Here is a 16,036-nt window from a genome sequence, read left to right on the forward strand (position 1 = left end):
GCTGCTGCTGACGAGGTAGATTTCCCCTACCCCACCCCTCTGACACTGCTGCCCTCAGTAGAACACCTTTGGGTTCTAGGCGTCAGCGTCAGAGGGCTCTGGATAGGAGCTATGCGCCCGAGTTCTTGCTTCTAAATGCAGCCTTCCAGAACGCAATCAAATTGCTCTCCGAGCAAACCAGTGCTGCATTCAGACTGGTTCAAAACACTATTCAAAATAATACGCACTAATGGTGCACGCGTCTGGACAGGCTGCATTTAGATGTTAGAAAGTCGACCACTCATTGTTTTTTCCAAGCAGTCCTCGAGCGCATGGAAAACCCTTTTCCTGAGCAGCAGATGCATGTAATGCAAGCCACCCAGTATGCTCTGGCACAGGTTACCTCCCAACCACCTCCAACCACCCTAATTCCTGCCGCACCTGCCTCCCCTCCAGCCACTGTCCCTCCTCCCTCTCCTATACAATACCAGCATCCTGTCCCGTTCCAGCATCCAGCCCCATACCAGTTCCCAACATCTGTGCGTCCACTCCCTGCCCCACCTGTACCCCTGCCCAGTACCACCCGTCTCCTTCCATACCCATCCTGCCCCAACTACCACACTCTTCTTCAACCACCACCTCTTCTGTCCCCCAATCCCTCCACCCCTCAAATCCTTACCAAATCCCATCCCATCTCCTGTTTTTCCTCTTTGTTTCTCCACCACCACTACTTTACCTTTTCTTTCTTGTTTTCCTTCACCCTCACCAAAATCCACCCTCCATACTCCCACTGTCCAAGTGTTCCCATCTGACAGCCCCAGCCCCTCCAGTACTATCTCCACTCAAGAATTTTTAAATTTATAATTTTTCCATTAAAAAAATTAAGTTATATAATAAATAATACTTTATTGGTTTAATGATTTATTGTGTGTTTTTTTTTTTTTTAATCATAAGCAAAAATGTTATGTTATGAAGGTAAAATGTGGTTTAACAATAAAACAAATTTTTTAAAAAAAAGGTACAAGGTATAATAAAAGGAAGTAAACTTTAAAACAGTAATCAGAAATATTACGAATCTAAGGGGTACTTCTCACATAGCGAGATCGCTGCTGAGTCATGGTTTGTGTGACGCACCAGTGACCTCATCAGAGATCTCGCTGTGTGTGACACTGAGCAGCGATCTGGCCCCTGCTGTGAAATCGCTGCTTGTTACACACAGCTATGGTTCTTTTTGTTGCTCGTTGCTCTTCTGCTGTTAAGCACACATCGCTGTGTTTGACAGCGAAAGAGCAGCGATCTTAACGTGCAGGGAGCAGGGACCCAGCGTCTGGAAGATGCGGACGCTGGTAACCAAGGTACACATCGGGTAACTAAGCAAAGTGGTTTGCTTGGTTACCCGCTATTTACCTTGGTTACGAGCGTCCGCAGCTGCCAGAAGCCGGGCTGCCTGGTTCATGCACACGTAACCAAGGTACACATCGGGTAACTAAGAAACCCGATATTTACCTTGGTTATAAGCGTACGCCGCTCTCAGGCTGCCATTGCCTGTGCCCTGCACACGTAGCCAGAGTACACATCGGGTAACTATGCTTTGCTTAGTAACCCGATGTGTACCCTGGCTATGAGTGCAGGGAGCCAGCGCTAAGTGGTGTACGCTGGTAACCAAGGTAAACATTGGGTAACAAAGCACAGCATTTTGCTTAGTTACCTGATATTTTTCTTGGTTACCAAGCGCAGCATCGCTTCCACGAGTTGCTGGTGGCTGGTGAGATCTGCCTGATTGACAGCTCACCTGCAACCATGTAGCAACGCACCAGTGATCTTGACCAGGTCATATCGTGGTCGGAATCGCTGGTACGTCGTTTTGTGAGATGGTACCCTAAGAAGTTTGGTATATACCTACAAAGATTAAATAATGTCATCCTGCCATTCCAGTCTTCCTTCAGGTGACATGAAGTAATCGGCAAACTTGTCCCTTAATCGACAAACAGGAACACTTCTTCTTACACTAACATTAGTGTAATCACGCAAAGTACTTTGCTCAGCATTCTCATCAACATTTATACTTTCTTTAGATATGACAAAATTGTGGAGGACGACACATGCTTTAATTACCTCATCAACAGTTTCAGTCTTCAGGTTAATGGCAGTCAATAAAACCTGCCATTTAGCCGTTAGAATACCAAAAGAGCACTCAACCATTCGACGCGCTCTGGATAATCGATAGTTGAATACTTTTTTGGTTTGTGTCAATCCACTGCTCGAGTAGGGCTTTAGAAGGTGTTCTGAAAGTTGAAAAGCTTCGTCAGCTACGAACACAAATGGCATTGGTGGCCCAGTGGTGTCCGGAAGTGGTCTTTCTGCTGGAAAGTCAAGGGTGTTCCCATACAACTGCCGCCCCATCACTGACATCTTGAACACTTGGGAATCGTTGGAGTGGCCATAGGCACCAATGTCCACTGCTACAAATTTGTAATGTGCATCTGTGATGGCAATAAGTAGAATGGAAAAGTACTTTTTATAATTGTAAAACTCTGATCCAGATGCCACTGGTTTCACAATCCTGATGTACTTCCAGTCCACCGCACCCAAGCAATTTGGAAACTGACAGATTTGTTGGAAGCCATCTGCAATTTGCAGCCAAGTGTCCCTTGTGGGTTGTGGAATAAATTCTTCCTGCAAACAGTCCCACAATGCTCTATAGGTATGGCGGACAATTCCGGATATTGTGGAGACCCCAAGTTGGAATTGGAAGTGGAGAGAAGATAGTGATTCTCCTGTTGCAAGGAATCTGTCAAAAGTAAGACAATAATTAATAAAAAAAATAACAACAGTTTAACCCCTTAACGAACCATGACGTACTGGCTACATCATGGATCGTGTGAGGTTAATCCCCACCCCCTGCCGTGGGCAGGTCGTGGCCATCTGCGCACATATCAGCTGATTTCAACAGCTGGCATGTGTGCCTGGTAATCGTGAGTGGAATCGCTTCCACCGGCGACTATTAACCCTTTACATCTCGCTGCCCAAATCTGGCAGAGAGATGTATATGCGCTCCGCCATTACAGTGAATTACCCCGCCCCCCTTGGAAGTCACGTGACATGATCACGTTGCCATGGTAGCACAGGGTCATGTGATGACGCCTGTAGCTAACATGAGTCACGTCCTCTCAATGCCGGAATACAGCCAGCATTGAAAGTTAAGCCCCATATCTGCAGTTCTGAGCTCTGTAGCTGTGATCTTGACATATGGCAGAAAAATTAAAAGGTTAAAAAAATATAAAAACATACAGCTATTTGGTATAGCCTCGTTCAGAAATGCCCGATCTATCAACATATAAAATCAATTATCTGATTAGTAAACTGCGTAACGGCCAAAAATCAATAAAAGCAAAAAATCCGTTTTTTGATCGTTGCAAAGTGCGCAAAATACAATAACCAGCGATCAAAATGGAGCATCTGCAACAAAATGTTCCAGTTAAAACCGTCAGCTAGAGACGCAAAAAAATAAGCCGTCACTGACTCATAGATCCAGAAAAATTAGAGCGCTATGGGTTTCTGAAAATGGCGCAAAACGTGTGGCCCTTTTTTTGGACAAGCTTGTGACTTTTCGTTAACCCCTTAAATACAAGTAAAACTAATCATGTTTGGTGTCTACAAACTCTCAATGACCTCAGGCATCACAATGACACATAATTTTTACCATATAGTGTACACGGTGAATAAAATATCCAAACAACTATTGTGCGATAACACTGTTTGACATTTTTCCACACTTGAAAATTTTTTGCCACTTTCCAGTACACTAGATGTTAAAAATTATGTTATCATTTAAAAGTACAACTTGTCCCGCAAAAAAACAAGCCCTAATATGTCAAGATTGATGGAAAAATAAAAAAGTTACAGCTCTCTGAACAAAGAGGTAAAAAACAAAACGGAAAAACGCAAAATGCCCAGGGGCTGAAGGGGTTAAAGTCTCCTAACAGAAGAAGATACAGTAAAAATGCCTTACCTAAGAGTCACCAGCAAACGCTCCGCTGGTGAAATGGAGAACCGGCAGTAAGTGTCAGACTTCCGGATTTGTTCTTCCACGTAGCCAACCAGAATGTCAAAGGAATCCGGGGTCATCCATGCATAGCTGGCAAACCTTTCAGGGTGTCTTCTTAACTCTAAATATAGAGTGCAATAAACCCCACGGGACATTCTGTGGGCTGTCAATGGGTGCATCCAAAAGCGCCACAGTCGCTGACGCATTATGCGCTGTTGCTCTTTCTCCCGCACAATTATTGCTAACCGATTAGCCTCAAAATTGAAGTCCACGGAAATCCTCAAGATATTTGCTATTATAGCATCCATGTCTCCCTCTTTGTCTTCAAGCTGTCTTGTGCTGTGAAAGCACTGTATATATAGTTTTTCATTGGCCAATCAACGTTTTGTTTTTTTTGTGGGGGGGTTTTTTCTTCTCTTTCAAAAAACGGATCCGTCAAAAAATGGACCAAACGGATGCAAAAAAACGGACCAAACGGATGCAAAAACCGGACCAACCAGATCCGTTTTTTCCGGATCCGGCACAACGGATCCGGGAAAAACGCATCTGGTTGGTCCGTTTTTTGCACATTTGCTGTCGGATCCGTTGCATCAGGCACAAACTGGATTGTTGGAAAAAATTTACTCAGTCTAAAGGGCTGCTGCAGAAAATAGAAAGAGTTAAGGACTAAATAGTCCTGCTAGCCATAGCAGCAATAACAGTAAGTATCATTGACAGGCTTAAAATGATGAAGATACAAAAGCAGGCTGCAATAAAGTAACCAAGGGAATAAGCCAAAAACAACGATCACCGCTTGTAAGGGTTATGTACCCAATAAAGAGAGAGCTCAGTTGGGAAGATACCCACCAATATAGTAGCCCCACCAGAGCACACCGCCCACACCTGACGCGCGTTTCGCAACGGCTTCGTCGGAGGTGTCTTTCTATTTTCTGCAGCAGCCCTGGCTAGCATTTATTGTGTATTTAATCAGGCTTTTTTTACCTTGTCTGGCTGCAACTGTATCCATGTCTAATCTGTTGATGCGAACTGGCATTATGATTATTTGCTTGGTAGCTTCTACTATATGACTTAATCATTACTTATTAATGTCCAGTGCTGATTTATTGTCTTATTATTAGATATATATATATTCATTGATTACTGTGGTTATAGGTTTTTTTACCTTTTGTAGACTAATACATAGATCTCCTCATCTGATTACTATTGCTGACAGTTGTATTGTAGCAGTTGTTTCTATAGAGCTCTTATTTACCTTACATGCAATGTGCAATACATGATAAGCCCCACTTTTTGTCACATCACCCAATTTTCTGCTGTGTTGATTTTAAACCATCATTGTCTGTGTATGTCCTTTATGTGTCACGCATAATAATAAATACTTTTGTATTTTCTCAATTATTGTGTGCATTGTTGCCCTCATTAATATCTTATAAACTTTAGACTGAGTCAATTTTTTCCAATAATGTATTATATGGCGATCTTAGTCATTTAGCAATATTTATTATGTATATCATGAATTCCTGTATTCTAAGCTCAGCACATGGAGCGTGTCCGGCTACTTGCAAAGCCCAACATGGAGCACAAGAAAGTTTATCAGGCCGGGGGAAGGAGCAGATCCCAGACACGGGACAGGCGTGTAACAAGTGGATGTTGTCAGCCAAATATCCAGCAATGATCAATGAAATTGTGACAACTCTGAATTTTTCTTCCCCTTACATCTATTGATTAGTTTTCTATTGATCTGTTCTCCCCTTTATCAGTGAATAACATTTATTTTTATCCTTTATCCAGTAAAATAATAATTGCAGATAGTGAAAGTCATTCTTCTGTTACCCAAATCTTTGCTGAACATTACACAATGCACATATTACATTCCTCTAAATAATGGGCACAATCTAGTTATACCTTTATCAATCCATTCTGTGACATTCCCAAAGTGCTCACAATTCCTGTTCTTCCAGATCAGAGCACAACATAAGTAATAACCTATACTAAAATGGAGTTTATTTCTGTCCAACACTGATCACACATTTTCACACTCCAAATGTGTCCCCCGTTTGTCCCAGGAGTCCCACTTCTAGGGGGAGAGCGATTGCCGCCTTTCTTTGCACCATGATAGATATTTGGGTCATAGCGCAATGTCGGGCAAACACCTTCTTTCACAGAAGTAAGGCCATGTGCGCACGTTGCATCCTGTAACTTGCAGAAAAAAACTCATCCTCTGGCAGAATTTGTCAAATTTCTTTGTGACCACAAAAATGCAGGAAAAATGCATGTGTTTTTCTTGCGTTTTTGCCGCGTATTGACCGCGTTTTACATGCTTTTTCAGTGCTTAAAATGGGGTGCATTTTCAAGACAAAGACGCTACTAAATAAAGTTTGAACATTCAAACACTAGGAAAAAAATGATAATTTTCATAAAAAGATTATTGAGATTTAATATTTATATTAAAAATAAATGTATCTTATTGTTTGACCCTTTTTTTTTTTAAGTCGGGCTGCATGTGAGGGCAAAAGGAAACCTCTTGCCCTCACTATAATGCCAAAAACGCATGCTTTTTGACAAAAAAGCATGCGTTTTGCATAAAAAAAGCATGTAAAACACTTGAATTTTGATTTTGGATTCGTTTTCACAACTGTCATTGACTTCAATGTTACCAAAACGCTGCCAAAACGCAGAAAACAATTGACATGTTGCTTCTTCAAACGCAGAGATTTTGACAAATTTTTGGCACAAAAAATGCTGCGTTTTTGGACGCGTAGTGCGCACAAAATATGCCTATTTCCCATAGACTTGGAAATCAAAACGCCTGTATTTTTGCATTAAAACGCTGCAGCTCAAAACGCTGCAGAAACGCAAGAAAAAACGCAACGTGTGCACATAGCCTAAATCTTAAAGAAAACCTCACACAATAACTATTGCACGGACGCTGCAAAAATCTACAGATCTGGAATCTTCAGACTGTAATCCTGATAATTTAAATAGAAAATGTTCATTCTAATACATCATTCAAAGAATTTCAGGATTCAGAAAAAGAGAAAAACGAGAACCAATAAGAAGGATATGAAAAGATCTCCAATACGGAACAAGAAAAAATGAACTTGACTATGAATGAATTTATGGATCATGTGTCATGAGTGTGTCACGCTCTGGGGAGACCTCTGGTGACTCTAGGATCAGAAGATCACAGCACTTTATTGTTCATAGGTCTACAACATTATTTGAGTCAATCTACTTTCTTTTAATACTGTAGGGGTTAAAAACTCTTTCCAATCTGGCTATCCTTTGTAGCCTTAATCTCAGGTGCATCTCTTTTGTGACCACTCCCCTTCAATTTAAAAAGTCATGTATTTTACCATCTGATGCCAGTTATAGATTCTCATTCCATGCTGACCTCTTTGAAAGGAGCCTGTCTCTGGAAGAAGTTGAGGAGTTGTGACTATTGCAGCTGTGGTGTTTAGCTGCATTGGAAGAGTTTGAAGTATTTTTCCTTTTTGTGTCTATTTTCCCCCTGTCTCATTTACCTTGTGTTGTAGTATTGCAGTGGTGAGAATACTGCTCTCGCCGACCTTCTCACTAGCCAGGCTTAGTGAAGACCTAGGCACATCAGGCACATGATGACAACAGGGGGAAGGACCCGTATAGAGACGTTAGGGAGAATAGAGTACAGACTCAGGTGAGTTGCTGGAGGTGTCCCCTCTCCCCATCATCAGGGTCTTCCTTTTTTACCATTCCTGTTGTAACCCTTGTGTTACATTGCATGCTGAGTGTCTGTATGCTCTGGCATAACATAATGTTTTGGTTTTGACAATCACAGTCTTAACGGTTGAGCAGATAGAAGTCCTGGCCAGGGGCTTAAATTTTGTCAGTAGCATTTATTTGCTGAGGATAGAAATGTTTCAGGTCAGAATTACTCTAGTAATAAATTTACAATGTGTAATGAATTGGAAGTATTCTCCTTCTCTGAACAGGAGGCCAATGTAATGCTAAACTAAATGGATGAGGATTGTAATTTGGAAGAATTGGTCGGGGATCATGATGTAAAACCAGTGGTCTTATTGAGGATAAGAATTGAGTAACCAAAAATACTTAATTCAGCCATTTCATAGGCTCAGGTACATAGTTTAGTAGATGTAAACTGACACACATATTCATGCATGCTTTTGTTTCTTACTAATATATATATATACATATATATATATATATATATATATATATATATATATATATAAATTGCATATTCGGTGTTTTTTCCTTAATACAATATATATATGAGCACATGTAATTTGAAGATGGCTGCCACATCCTGTCTACACCCAAGATGATGAACAAAGGAGAATTCATAAAGTTTGGACTGACCAATCCAGTAGAGGCTATGCAAATTCCTATACGTCTTGAAGCCCTGACCTGCGTTATTTGATTGGACTATACTTTTGTCTACACCCTTTACTTCCTGGTCCTATAAAGGCTTTGTCTAAAAATAAAGATTGGTTGGTTGGCGTCTGTCATGGAGAAGGTTCATAACTGATATAGTGTCTTTTATTGTTCTTTCTCGTGTGCACACATGACATTACAATGTGGAACAGCAGTCGGATCCCGGGAGACCGCTTGAGTCTCATCATCACCATCTCAACAGCTGGTGCGCCAAACGTGGGGTACCGAAAGAGTGAGATCTTCCACTTTCCTGACGTCTGGGGCTACTCCACAAGTATCCAAGTATCGCTCGATATCGAGGATTGATCACCCTCATCGATCTACAGGTACGCTTCATATACATTGTATGTGTTGTTGTATCTGTGGTTCGAGAGACACTTGGTGAAAGGGAGTGGTCACTAGTCCGGAGAATGGTAGTGCAACGGAGACCTAACATTGTGATTGTCGCTCACGGGTGACCTTAAGAAGGGAAGAACTAAGACTTCCTGAGAACCTGAGTCTAGGTCATTGTATGGGATCTGCAGTAAAGTATAGAAGCACGGTCTAATAGAGCGCTAAGGAGGCCACGGTATTAGATTAATTTTTTTAGAATTTATTGTTTTCTATCAGCCACAACGCGTTTCGATATACACAATATCTTCATCAGGTGGATATCATATGTATGGGATCTGACTGGCTGTCTGTATTATTGAGTTGCTGTAAGTGAGGCAGAAAACGGGGGCTTTTTGAGTAGCAGCTGCCCACAGATTTGTATGCAGCGGACTTTTTGTGATTAATTAGGAGTAGGGAGGAGGGCTTTGAGCTCCACAGTGAGAGGGCTGTAAATTCTTCACTCTGACTTAGTTTTCAAAGAGTTAATTAGTTGCAGCTGTTGGAATCACCAGCAGCAAGAAGGGGGGTCAGTTACCCATGGCTAATTGAGTTAGGCAGAGAGAGGGGGGGTCAGAACACAGGGACACCGCTGCAATCTTTACACTAAGAACGAGCAAGAAGGGGGGGTCAATCAGCCACTGCTGCAGTCTTTACTTAGAGAGAAAGTAGTTGGCTTATACGTTTTCAGTATTTTACAATTGTGAGTTTGTTTTTGAACAGAAGTGTGGGAACCAGCGATTCCCCTATGTTGTATATGACACATTCACTGCTCGTGTAAATCACACGTGCGAGAAGGGAAAGGGTTCAGGTGGATTAATAGTGTTAGAATCAGCATACTCCCCTGTGTATTCAGACACGCACCACTGTTCGTATTAGAAGATTCAAAACGAGGTGGGAAAGGATTTAAATTGGATTTGGCCAATCCAATTAGAGCACTATGCATACTCTGTTCAAAAAGAAATCGTTTTTTCCGGAAGGGACTGAAAATGCTATCGCCCTAGTCAACAGACGTGAGGGAAAAAAGTATACAAAGGATTGTAAGAAATTGTGTAAAGTAGTTGGACTACCACCAGGTGGCAGGCTGCAGCCCAGTGTATGGAAGTCCATATTGACCTCCAATAAGGGTATACTTGAAGACAATAATCTGTTAGATACGGCAAAAGCTTGGTTTCGGACAGCTGCAGTCTTGCAGAAAGAAGGTTGGGAGGAGATAGAAGTGGACCAAGGAAATGTTAAGCTGTATAGTTATGTTTTAAGTGAAAAATCAAAAGGTTCAAGTGACAGATTTACCCACCTTATTTCCGCCGTCCTACAATGGTACCGTGGTCGGTCCAGGAGGGTGAATTTGTCCTGTTTGTGATTACCAAAATCCTGATTATTGTGATGTTTGTTATGATTGTGGAGCACAAAGACCCCATTCGGTGCTTGTCCCTTCTTACAGCCCCTCTCATTACCCCCCTCTGCCTGTTGCTGTTTCTGAAATCACTAAATGTCTTTCTCCAGTAGTGGCTCATTGTCCTCCTTTAGAATCATTACATCTGGTACTAATCAAACCCCTCCTTCGTATACTGGAATGCATACTGGTTTACAGGCACTAAAGGTAACACCCCTGGTTCAGTCCATAGCTCCAGCCCCTCCCATTACACCCATAGTGTCCCAACATGGAAGTACTCCCGGAAGTCAGGTGCCTGGAACTTCCTGTGGTGGCCATCTTGCTACACCCACTGATGGCATTACACCTCATAAACCACAACTTCTTTGTCCAGTCATCACCCCAGCCGGCACCTATTATAGCCCGGTGCCTGAACCCCGTTTACTTTGTCCCAATCTTCCAGTACCCTCAGTGGCACCTTCAGTTCTGAAACCTCATAGGCCCCCACCACATATTACCCGTTCTGTACTGTCACATGAGCTTATTGAGCTCGACCCACCCGGACAAGAGGGTGTAACTTATGCACAGGACGGTGTGGCTTATGATAACCCCACTACAGATGGAGGATCACAGGATTCATTTTCTACGGAATCCGAGGAGTGGGACCCTCTCTTTGAGCGCCATTATGCCGGTGCCAAAAGCACCACCCTCCTCCTCTCAGTTAGAAAAGGAGACATCACCACCATGCCTGTAGGAGCCGTGGTTAATCCTGCCGATGGCCATCTGCGTCAAAGAGGTGGCCTAGCAGCCCGTATAGTCAAAGCTGGGGGCGAATCTATTCAACGTGACTCAGAAGCCCTAGTACGTTCACAAGGCCCTGTCCAACCGGGACGCATTGCTATAACAGGCCCTGGCAACCTGCCCTGCAATCTAGTCATTCATGCAGTTGGCCCAATTTATGATTCCAATCAACATGACACCAGTTGCCGGATCCTCCGAGAGGCAGTCGAAGCAGCCATCCTACACGCTTCCAGGACCTCTCAGACCCAGATGACTTTACGGTCAATAGCCTTGCCCCCCATTTCAGCTGGAGTTTTCAGATTTCCTATCAGCGCTTGTGCAAATGAGATTGTTAAAACTATAATGCCCCTAATCCATAGTCAAATGTTGAATTTGCAAGAAATTCGTCTAGTTGGAAGTTTGGAAGCGACTGTTAAGGTCATCCAGGACGCCCTTCAAGGATATGTTCGCCCATCCAAACCCACTACCACCTCCAGGAGACTACCTATTATGGTTGAAGATGCAAGTGATGATCAAGTACCAATCCGGACACAGAAAGCCATACTTGATAAGGACGACCCAGAACCCTTGATGTATATAAACTTTACTCCTGGACAGCAGGGCCGTATTTGCCATTAGGCACTTGAGGGCACGTGCCTAGGGCGGCGCCTTCCAGGGGGGCGGCGCCCAAACTAAAATTTAAAAAAAAAAAAAAAAAAAAAAATTTTTTTTAAATCTTCCTCCCTCCCTCCTCCAAACTTTTTATTAAATCCGGCGCCTTTTTGGAGGAGGGAGGGAGCGCACAGTCATTTATAGTCGCGTCTATAACACGCGAATATAAATGACACTGTGAGCGTGCCGGCACTTACTTCCGGGGTCAGAGGAGCTGTAATCAGCTCCCCGCCCCGACGTGCTGCCGTGCGCTCACTGTGCAGAGGTCACAGGAGCGTGAGGCCGCGCATAGGACGGGAGCCGCCGCCGAAGATGGAGCCGTCGCCGGAGATGGAACCGCCGCCGGAGATGGAGCCGCCGCCGGAGATGGAGCCGCCGCCGGAGATGGAGCCGCCGCCGGAGATGGAACCGCCGCCGAGCAAGATGTCAGATGCCGCCGCCGCCGCCACCGCCACCGTGGAGAACGGGAGATGCAGCCTGGAGCAGGTAAACGCTTTACAGCCGAAGACAGCGCCGAACAAGCAACCCGGGGGGGGCGCAACATGAAGGATGGGGGGATGGAACATGATATGGGGGCGCAACATGGAGGATGGGGGGATGGAACATGATATGGGGGCGCAACATGGAGAATGGGGGGATGGAACATGATATGGGGGCTCAACATGGAGGATGGGGGGGATGGAACATGATATGGGGGCGCAACATGGAGGATGGGGGGGATGGAACATGATGTGGGGGCGCAACATGGAGGATGGGGGGGGATGCAGCATGATGTGGGGGCGCAACATGGAGGATGCGGGGGGGATGCAGCATGATGTGGGGGCGCAACATGGAGGATGGGGGGGGATGCAGCATGATGTGGGGGTGCAACATGGAGGATGGGGGGGGAAACAGCATGATGTGGGGGCGCAACATGGAGGATGTGGGGATGGAACATGATGTGGGGGCGCAACATGGAGGATGGGGGGGATGCAGCATGATGTGGGGGTGCAACATGGAGGCTGGGGGGGGATGCCGCATGATATGGGGGCGCAACATGGGGGATGGAACATGATGTGGGGGCGCAGCGTGGAGGATGGGGGGGATGCCGCATGATGTGGGGGCGCAACATGGAGGATGTGGGGGCGCAACATGGAGGATGGGGGGGATGAAGCATGATGTGGGGCGCAACATGGAGGATGGGGGGGATGAAGCATGATGTGGGGGCGCAGCATGGAGGATGGGGGGGATGAAGCATGATGTGGGGGCGCAGCATGGAGGATGGGGGCGATGAAGCATGATGTGGGGGCGCAGCATGGAGGATGGGGGGGATGAAGCATGATGTGGGGGCGCAACATGGAGGATGGGGGGGCGCAACATGGGGATGGAGCATGATGTGGGGGCGCAGCATGGGGGATGGAGCAGAATGGGAAAATGAGGGAGGGTGGTGGACAGTATAGCAAATGGGAGTTACAGTATGGAGAATGAGAGGCATGGTATGGAGAATGGGGTAGCATGGGGGGGGCATGGTATGGAGAATGGGGTAGCATGGGGGGGGGCATGGTATGGAGAATGGGGTAGCATGGGGGGGGCATGGTATGGAGAATGGGGTAGCATGGGGGGGGGGGCATGGTATAGAGAATGGGGTAGCATGGGGGGGGGCATGGTATGGAGAATGGGGTAGCATGGGGGGGCATGGTATGGAGAATGGGGTAGCATGGGGGGGGGCATGGTATGGAGAATGGGGTAGCACGGGGGGGGCATGGTATGGAGAATGGGGTAGCACGGGGGGAGGCATGGTATGGAGAATGGGAAAGGATGGGGGGCTCGGTATGGAAGGGGAACCATGGTGGGCTTGGTATGGGGGGTCTTGATATGGAGAAGGGGCAGCATGGGGAGCGCTCAGTTAGGAGCCTGGGAGGGCTCGGTATACAGAATGCGAAGCATAAGGCTCATTATAGAGTGGGGACAGCATGAGGGGGGCAGTGAAGTGGGGGATGCATGGAGAGGTGGGGACAGTGGAGGTCATAGTTCATAAGTGAGGAAGGTCTGGAGGGTATAATTCAGTGGGGAGGACAGTGGGGTTTTCATGTGAGGGGGCAGTGTAGTGGGAATGTTATAGGAGAGAATGTGGAGGCTGTATGCTGTAAGTGACACGGTGTGGGGTCATTCTTTGTGCTGTGAGCTCAGTGATGGGCAATTATTTATTCTTGGGCACAGCCTTGGGCTTACTTAGGGTGGTTACTCTTTAGTGAGGAGAATTATGAGTCTGTCACCAGGTTTTTGCCACCTAATTTGAGAGCAGCATAATGTAGGGGCAGAGATCCTGATTCCAGTGTTGTCACTTACTGGGCTGCTTAGTGTAGTTTTGATAACATCACTGTTTAATCAGCAGTAGTTATCATTACAGGACTACTTGGTGTGCTGCAGGTAGTCCAGCATATTCATGAGCTCTGTATAACTGCGAGATCTGCAGCAGAGAAAACGACAGCAAACAGCTCAGTAAGTGACACATCGCTGGAATCAGGGGTTCTGTCTCTACATTATGCTGCTCTCAGATGGGGGAGCAAAACCTGGTGACAGATTCCCTATACGGGCACCATTGCAGTATGTGCTGCAGCAAACCAAACAAGAGGGGAGTCTTGGGAGACGCTGGACAAAGTGTTGCTAAGAGCGATGACATTTTACTTTTACTCCCAAAATGGCAATTAATCTGCAGACACATTTATACAGGGGACGTCGCTCTGGCATGTACAGTTTTACCTTAACCCCTTAACGACCGCGGGCCGTAAAATTACGTCCTAAATGACATAATCTTACTGCCCGCGGTCCTCCGGCGGCAGCATGCCGCGATCGGCACACATCTCAGCTGATTTTCACAGCTGAGATGTGTGCCTGCTAGGCACGAGCAGAATCGTTATCTGCTCGTGCCGATTAACCCCTTATATGGCGCTGTCAATACATGACAGCGCCATTATAAGCGCAATCGCGGTAAAGTTTTACTTACCGCCGAAACCGGAAGTCACGTGACGCGATCACGTGACTCCCGATAGTTGTCATGGTAGTACAGGGTCATGTGATGACTCCTGTACTACACATGAATTGGTTTCACTTTCGCTGTGCCCGGGGCACAGCAAAAGAGAAAGACAGCGTATCTGCTGTTTACAGCCTTCCAGCTGTGATCAGCAGATACTGCAGAGCGATCGGAATGCTGATCGCAATAGCCCCCTAGGGGGACTAGTAAAATAAAAAAAAAAAGTAAAAAAATAAGTTTTAAAAAATTAAAAAAAAACAAAAAAACCTAAAAGTTCAAATCACCCCCCATTCGCCCCATTGAAAATTAAAGGGTTAAAAAAATAAAAAATATACACACATTTGGTATCGCCGCGTTCAGAAACGCCCGATCTATCAAAATATAAAATCAATTAATCTGATCAGTAAACGGCGTAGCGGCAAAAAAATTCCAAACGCCAAAACGACGTTTTTTTGTCGCCACAACTTTTGCGCAAAATGCAATAAGAGGCGATCAAAACGTAGCATCTGCGCAAAAATGGTACCGTTAAAAACGTCAGCTCGAGACGCAAAAAATAAGCCATCATTGAGCCTAAGATCCCGAAAAATGAGAACGCTACGGGTCACGGAATATGGCGTAAAACGTGCGCCACTTTTTTCGGACAAACGTCCGATTTTTTTTTAACCCCTTATATAAAAGTAAACCTATACATGTTTGGTGTCTACGAACTCGCACTGACCTGAGGCATCACACCCACACATCAGTTTTACCATATAGTGAACACAGTGAATAAAATATCTCAAAAACCATAGTGCTATCGCACTTTTTTTGCAATTTTTCAGCATTTGGAATTTTTTTGCCATTTTCTAGTACACAATATGGTAAAACTGATGGTTTCATTTAAAAGTACAGCTCGTTCCGCAAAAAATGAGCCCTCACATGACCATATTGACTGAAAAATAAAAAAGTTACGTCTCTCAGAAAAAGAATGGCGAAAAAAAAAAACGGAAAGCGAAAAATCGGCCGGTCGTGAAAGGGTTAATATTATATATATGCAAACTCTTCTGTCCCCCCTGGTGCGGCCGATGTCTTGGTGCAGATGTGCACCGTCCTATTTGCATATTAAAGACAGTCCCTCGCCCTTAGGTGAGTCAGTGCTGTTTAAAATCACTTAGCATTTCTGCACGTGTCCTGACACTGGAGGAGCAGAGTAGCACTCCAAGTGTCAGTGTGTGTGCGCACGCAATGTGACTGCAGTGTCCGCGTGGGTGCGCCTGCAATGTGACTGCAGTGTCCGCGTGGGTGTGCCTGCAATGTGACTGCAGTGTCCGCGTGGGTGCACCTGCAATGTGACTGCAGTGTCCGCGTGGGTGCGCCTGCAATGTGA

The sequence above is a fragment of the Anomaloglossus baeobatrachus genome (genome assembly GCF_048569485.1).
Source record: "Anomaloglossus baeobatrachus isolate aAnoBae1 chromosome 5 unlocalized genomic scaffold, aAnoBae1.hap1 SUPER_5_unloc_6, whole genome shotgun sequence".
Taxonomy (NCBI): Eukaryota; Metazoa; Chordata; class Amphibia; order Anura; family Aromobatidae; genus Anomaloglossus; species Anomaloglossus baeobatrachus.